A 6429-nucleotide genomic window follows, 5' to 3' on the forward strand; every position below is an offset into this window, starting at 1 on the left:
TGTGCGGCTGTGCCTGTGCGGCTGTGCCTGTGCCTGTGCGGCTGTGCCTGTGTGGCTGTGCGTGTGCGGCTGTGCGGCTGTGCGTGTGTGGCTGTGCCTGTGCCTGTGCGGCTGTGCCTGTGCCTGTGCAGCTGTGCCTGTGCCTGTGCGGCTGTGCCTGTGCCTGTGCGGCTGTGCCTGTGCGGCTGTGCCTGTGCGGCTGTGCCTGTGTGGCTGTGTGGCTGTGCCTGTGCGGCTGTGCGGCTGTGCCTGTGCGGCTGTGCCTGTGCGGCTGTGCCTGTGTGGCTGTGTGGCTGTGCCTGTGCGGCTGTGCGGTTGTGCGTGTGCGGCTGTGCCTGTGCCTGTGCAGCTGTGCCTGTGTGGCTGTGCCTGTGCGGCTGTGCGGCTGTGCCTGCGTGGCTGTGCCTGTGCGGCTGTGCCTGTGCCTGTGCAGCTGTGCCTGTGTGGCTGTGCCTGTGTGGCTGTGCCTGTGTGGCTGTGCCTGTGCGGCTGTGCCTGTGTGGCTGTGCCTGTGCCTGTGCGGCTGTGCGGCTGTGCCTGTGCCTGTGCGGCTGTGCCTGTGTGGCTGTGCCTGTGTGGCTGTGCGGCTGTGCCTGTGCGGCTGTGCCTGTGCAGCTGTGTGGCTGTGCCTGTGCGGCTGTGCGGCTGTGCCTGTGCGGCTGTGCCTGTGCCTGTGCGGCTGTGCCTGTGCCTGTGCGGCTGTGCCTGTGTGGCAGTGCCTGTGCGGCCGTGTGGCTGTGCCTGTGCGGCTGTGCGGCTGTGCGGTTGTGCGTGTGCGGCTGTGCCTGTGTGGCTGTGCCTGTGCCTGTGCGGCTGTGCGGCTGTGCGGCTGTGCCTGTGCGGTTGTGCGTGTGCGGCTGTGCCTGTGCCTGTGCGGCTGTGCCTGTGCGGCTGTGCGGCAGTGCCTGTGTGGCTGTGTGGCTGTGTGGCTGTACGGCTGTGCAGCTGTGCGGCTGTGCGTGTGTAGCCGTGCGGCTGTGCGTGTGCGGCTGTGCCTGTGTGCCTGTGCGGCTGTGCCTGTGCGGCTGTGCCTGTGTGGCTGTGCGGCTGTGCCTGTGTGGCTGTGCGGCAGTGCCTGTGTGGCTGTGCATGTGCATCTATGGCTCTGGACACGTGGTCTGCAGGTGAGTGTCTTTAGTGTGTGCTGTTAGCGTGACCCAGAGAGCGTTGGACCTGTCCCTGGGTGACCACGCCCCTCACCCGGCTCCCGTGTTCCGGGGTGGGGATGGTCCCTTGGCCCAGGCTGCCCAGCTGAGTCCAGCTGTGTGGCTCCCGAGGGCTTTGATGGCTGTGTCCGGTGTAACCGGCTTGTGAGGCAAGCTGCAGGGCAGGGCTTGGTGGGGTCACGGCGCCTGGGGACTGGGACCTGACGGAGGACAGGAGCTGGTGCTCCACCTCGACGCCACGGGTGACGGCCGACCCTAGGAAGCCGAGCCCCAGCCCCTGCCCTGGGGTCCAGCGGAGGGAGCCCCCTCCCCCGCCAGCGTCCTGCGCAGTGCTCTGGAGCTGGAGCTGGGCTCTGCGGGTCCGGGGCCGTGGGGAACGGTGGACGGCCGAGGAGCCGCAGCCCTGTGGCAGCGTGCGTGGAGGGCACCCCGCACCCCGCTGGGCCCCGCGCGCAGTTCCACACATGTAGGGGTCTCTGCAGCCATTGGAACCGCAGCAGGACCCCAGCACATCTGAGGCGTGCCCCCGACTTCCGTGAGACTGACCGCCGGCCAGCGGCAGGGGTCCTGCATGGAGGCCGGAGCCGGGGCGGGGACCGAGAGCCTGCTCCCCGCAGCCAGGCCGGGGCTCGTCTGCACGAGAACGCCGCGCAGTGCCGGGCTCACCAGAGCAGCCTCCCGCCTGGCCTCCTCTCTCCAGCGACCTGCCAGGCTCCCGGCAGAGCTCCGTGTGCTGCACCTTCCAGAAAGCAAGAGCCTCGCTCTGTGCTCTAGAGCCAGTTGTCTTGTTTTCTCTACAGTTCTAGTAAAGCTGGTTCTCCTCCTGTAGTCCACACTGTGGGTGTGAGCAGGTGTGAGCAGGGGAGGAAGGGAGGGAAGACTGTGGGCAGGTGTGAGCAGGTGTGAGCAGGGGAGCAAGGGAGGGAGGACCGCAGGCAGGTGTGAGCAGGGGAGGGAGGGAGGACCGCGGGCAGGTGTGAGCAGGTGTGAGTAGTGGAGGGAGGGAGGACCACGGGCAGGTGTGAGTAGTGGAGGGAGGGAGGACCACGGGCAGGTGTGAGCAGGTGTGAGCAGTGGAGGGAGGGAGGACCGTGGGCAGGTGTGCAGGTGTGAGTAGTGGAGGGAGGGAGGACCGCGGGCAGGTGTGAGCAGGTGTGAGCAGTGGAGGGAGGGAGGACCGCGGGCAGGTGTGAGCAGGTGTGAGTAGTGGAGGGAGGGAGGACCACGGGCAGGTGTGAGCAGGTGTGAGCAGTGGAGGGAGGGAGGGAGGACCGCGGGGAGGTGTGCAGGTGTGAGTAGGGGAGGGAGGGAGGACCGTGGGCAGGTGTGAGCAGGTGTGAGCAGGGGAGGAAGGGAGGGAGGACCGCGGGCAGGTGTGAGTAGTGGAGGGAGGGAGAACCGTGGGTGGGTGTGAGCAGGTGTGAGTAGTGGAGGGAGGGAGAACCACGGGTAGATGTGAGCAGGTGTGAGTAGTGGAGGGAGGGAGGACCGCGGGCAGGTGTGCAGGTGTGAGCAGGGGAGGGAGGGAGGACCGCGGGCAGGTGTGAGCAGGTGTGAGCAGGTGTGAGCACGGGAGGAGGGAGGGAGGACCGCGGGCAGGTGTGAGCAGGTGTGAGCCGGTGTGAGCAGGGGAGGGAAGGAGGACCGCGGGCAGGTGTGAGCAGGTGTGAGCAGGGGAGGGAGGGAGGACCGCGGGCAGGTGTGAGCAGGTGTGAGCAGGGGAGGGAGGGAGGGAGGACCGTGGGCAGGTGTGAGCACGGGAGGAGGGAGGGAGGACCGTGGGCAGGGCTCGCTCCTCTGGAGAATCTGCGTCTCTCAGGGCCTTGTCCTGGCTGCCTCCCGAGCCCGGGTGCCCCGGAGCCGAGTGCTCCTGGACCAGGGCTGTCGTGATCTGCACCACTTTGTCTGTGTAAAGCAAATTAGGGGAGGCCACGAGGCCCAAGGCTTTTGTGGATCGTTATGAAAAAGGGGGTCTGAGGGCTCTGACTGGGCGCCGGCTCGGGCGCCGGCTCGGGCGCCGGCTCGGGCGCACCTTTCCTTCTCTTTCGCCCCCGCGGCCCTCGGCCTCTGAGCGCCGCAGCAGCGTCCAGTTTCACGCCACAGCAGCACAAGAGGATGCCCCGGTGAGTGCCAGCTTCCTGACACAGCGCGTACAGAGCAGGGCAGGCGGGCGGCTCGTTGGGTAAGGCGCATCCTCCCTCTGCCCAGGCGGCGGCCGGCCGGGCAGTCGCCTCCTGCCGGGTTTCAGCCGGTGCTAGACTGTCCACACCGTGGCGCGTCGTTCTGGGGAAAATATCCCATGACGTGGCACTGGCTTCGCAGGCTAGTCTCGGATATCCAAATCATCCCGAGACCAGCTGAGAGCAGGAAGGTGCCTTCACACGCGCCCTCTGTGACACGCGAGCCGGGCTTCCTGAGGGGGTCCCCCGCCGTCCCAGATCTGGGCGCCTCCTATTTCCCAGTCATGGGATGAGCGCCGTCCTCCAGTCATTTGTAATCCATGAAGGAGAGCCCGTGGTAATCTGATTCTAACCCACATTTCAATGGGCAGCGTATGTTCAGTAAGTATCTTTAGATGGGCTGAATTATTTTCAAACAAGTGTGGCAGTGCCGGCCATGGAAGCTAGTCGAGGGCAGATGGAATCGCGCCATCGCGTTGGGGCCAGCCTGGCCTCAGAGTAGATCAACCCACCCACCCTCGGCAGCGGACCAGGCGCCTGTGGCCGAACATGCCCAGGTGTGATTTCTTGTTTTTATGAAGGTAAATCAGTTACCCACTTCATTGTGAGGTTTCCAAAGATGTGTATGATGCACTTGAATAAAATCCTTCACCTCTGTCGAGCTCTTCCACTTTCTAGATTCTTTTTCTTTTTGGTGGTGGTAGGATTTGAACTTACAGCCTCGTCCTTGCTGGGCAGCCGCTCCCTGCCTGGACGCTTTTGTGGGTTTCATTATGTGATGTTCGTTGCATACATGTAGTTGCTCTTGGTTGCAGAGGACAGCGTGTTTTCCTCTCGTTTCCCCTGGTCCCTAGCGCTCTGACTGAGTTAGGACTGGATGTCGTTTGGAAAGAGTGCAATCTCGCCTCTGCCTGGTCTGGACCTTGGCTTCCTGACGGCTCTGTTCTCGCCTCTGCCTGGTTCTCGGCCCCCGCTCCCCGGGAGCAGGTCCGCGCCTCTGCCCGGGCCTCCTCGCGGCGCTGTGCCCGGTGGCAGGCCGGGCCCACGGGCCTCTCAGGAGGAGGCCGTGTGCTTCAGTGCTCTCTGGCGGGACGTTGGAGCCAATCGAAGCGTTCCTGGCGCCGGATGCCATGTGGAGTGTGTGCCGAGTGACGCACGGGCGCATGCCCTGGTGCCCAAGCGTGCCTCGCTGTCAGTACGGGCACACCAGCGCGTCCGACAGCGTGACTTGTGCAGCGTTGGGTTAACATGGTGGACCACCGTGCAGCCCCACAGCAGCTCTGAAAGCAGCCAGGGTAGCATGGACAAAACACCTGAAAGATGCAGAGAGGTTAAAGATTAGAGGTGGCGGGTCGGAGCACTTGAGAGCAGCAGGCAAACAGGAGCGAAGCATGACTTAGGGTTCAACAGCCATCACTAACACGGGGAGAGCGAAGGGTCTTATTATTTTACCTAAAAGTAAGATACGGATTCAACTGTCATCTAAGACACATGGGAAAGGTGGGCACCACTTCTGAAACCACCACACAGTCTACAAGAAGCTGGAGAGGAGAATAGAGACAGGAAATCTGACTGCACAACCCGGAAAACTTACGCTAGTAAAATGCTATAATGTCGGCCAGAATTTGCAGACAGACAATGGGGGAGCATAGCTTCAGAAGGCCTGATTCCGTTATTATGTAAAGCATTCCTGCAAACTGGTGAGAGAAGCACTCTAAAAGGACAGACAGACAGACAGACAGACGGGCCATGAAAGCGTTTCAGCAGGTGCGTCTGTGCCGGGAGCCCCGGCTCACCCGGGAGGCTGAGGGGGCATCTCAGCCCCAGGCCAGCCTGAGCCCAGAGGGAGGCCTGTCTCAAAAGATAAGCAAAAAGAGGATCCGGGCGCTGGTGGCTCACACCCGTCATCCTAGCTACTCGGGAGGCTGAGATCTGAGGATCGAGGTTCAAAGCCAGCCCGGAAAGGAAAGTCCGTGAGACTCTTATCTCCAATAAACCACTAGAAAACCAGAAGTGGCGCTGTGGCTCAAGTGGTAGAGCGCTAGCCTTGAGCTGAAGAGCTTAGGGACAGCGCCCAGGCCCAGAGTTCAAGCCCCACAACCAACAAAACAAAAGATAAGCAAAAAAAAAAATTAAAACTAGCAACTAACCCTATGCTAAAATATGTGAGCCAGTAAACAAAGATGTTTAATGTTTCCTAAATTTAAACCAGCAAAGAATATAAAATTTTATTTTTATGGAACTCAGTGCTAGTGAGGATGTTGTAAAAATGGTACTGTTTGGTGATGTTTTGTAAATTAGTATCTCCTTTTTGGAAAACGCTTGGCAGTCCAATATCATAACCCATAAACACATTTATAGTCTTGGACTCAGTAATTTGACTTCTGGGAATTTATCCTGAGGAAAATTAATCCAAAATACGGAAAAAATTAAAGGTCTAAGTTGGGAAACACAATACGTCTCACAGTTGGGGAACGGTTATATGTCTTGGCACGGCCGTTGTCATTGGTCATGACAGGTACAGAGTGCTTCTAGACGAATGGAAAGATGCTGGTGATTTTAGATGAAATGAAGACTTAGGAAAGATGTGTATAAAAAGACAGGAGGAGGATGGCCGGGAACGTGTTAGCGCGCTCGCCTAGCATGCACAAAGCCCTGGGGTCGACTCCTCAGCACCCCATACGCAGAGAAAGCCAGAAATGGAGCCATGGCTCAAGTGGTGGAGCATCAGCCTTGAGCAAAAGCAGCTCAGGGACAGCGCCCAGGCCCGAGTTCCGGCCCTAGGACTGGCAAAAAAAAAGAGGAAGAGGAGAAAAGCTGGCGAGTAACTTCATTGCGGACAATGCTCGTTCCGTAGGGTCTTCCCCAGGTCCATGCTGACTTCCAGGGTCCCAGCCAGCTCTGTCTGAGCCCCCCAAGTTCCTCCAGAGAGCCCTCCCATCCCACGAGCCCCACGAGAGCCCCCTCCCCACCCCCCATAGCGCTCCCCGCATTTCCAGTACGTCCACGGCCCCTCCCTTCCCTCCTCCCCCTCCCCCTCCCCCCAGGAGTCCCCACGGAGGTGAGCCTGGCCCCCCTCCCCC

General features: G+C 61.1%; 1 protein-coding gene across 1 annotated transcript in view; it reads left to right on the forward strand.

The window, feature by feature from the left end:
• Positions 1–6429, forward strand: part of Scg5 (secretogranin V) — a 35930-nt gene that overhangs the window by 12991 nt on the left and 16510 nt on the right. The gene's annotated exons all lie outside the window — the stretch shown is intronic.

This window comes from Dipodomys ordii, unplaced genomic scaffold (assembly GCF_000151885.1).
Source record: "Dipodomys ordii isolate 6190 unplaced genomic scaffold, Dord_2.0 Scaffold11, whole genome shotgun sequence".
In the NCBI taxonomy this organism is placed as follows: domain Eukaryota; kingdom Metazoa; phylum Chordata; class Mammalia; order Rodentia; family Heteromyidae; genus Dipodomys; species Dipodomys ordii.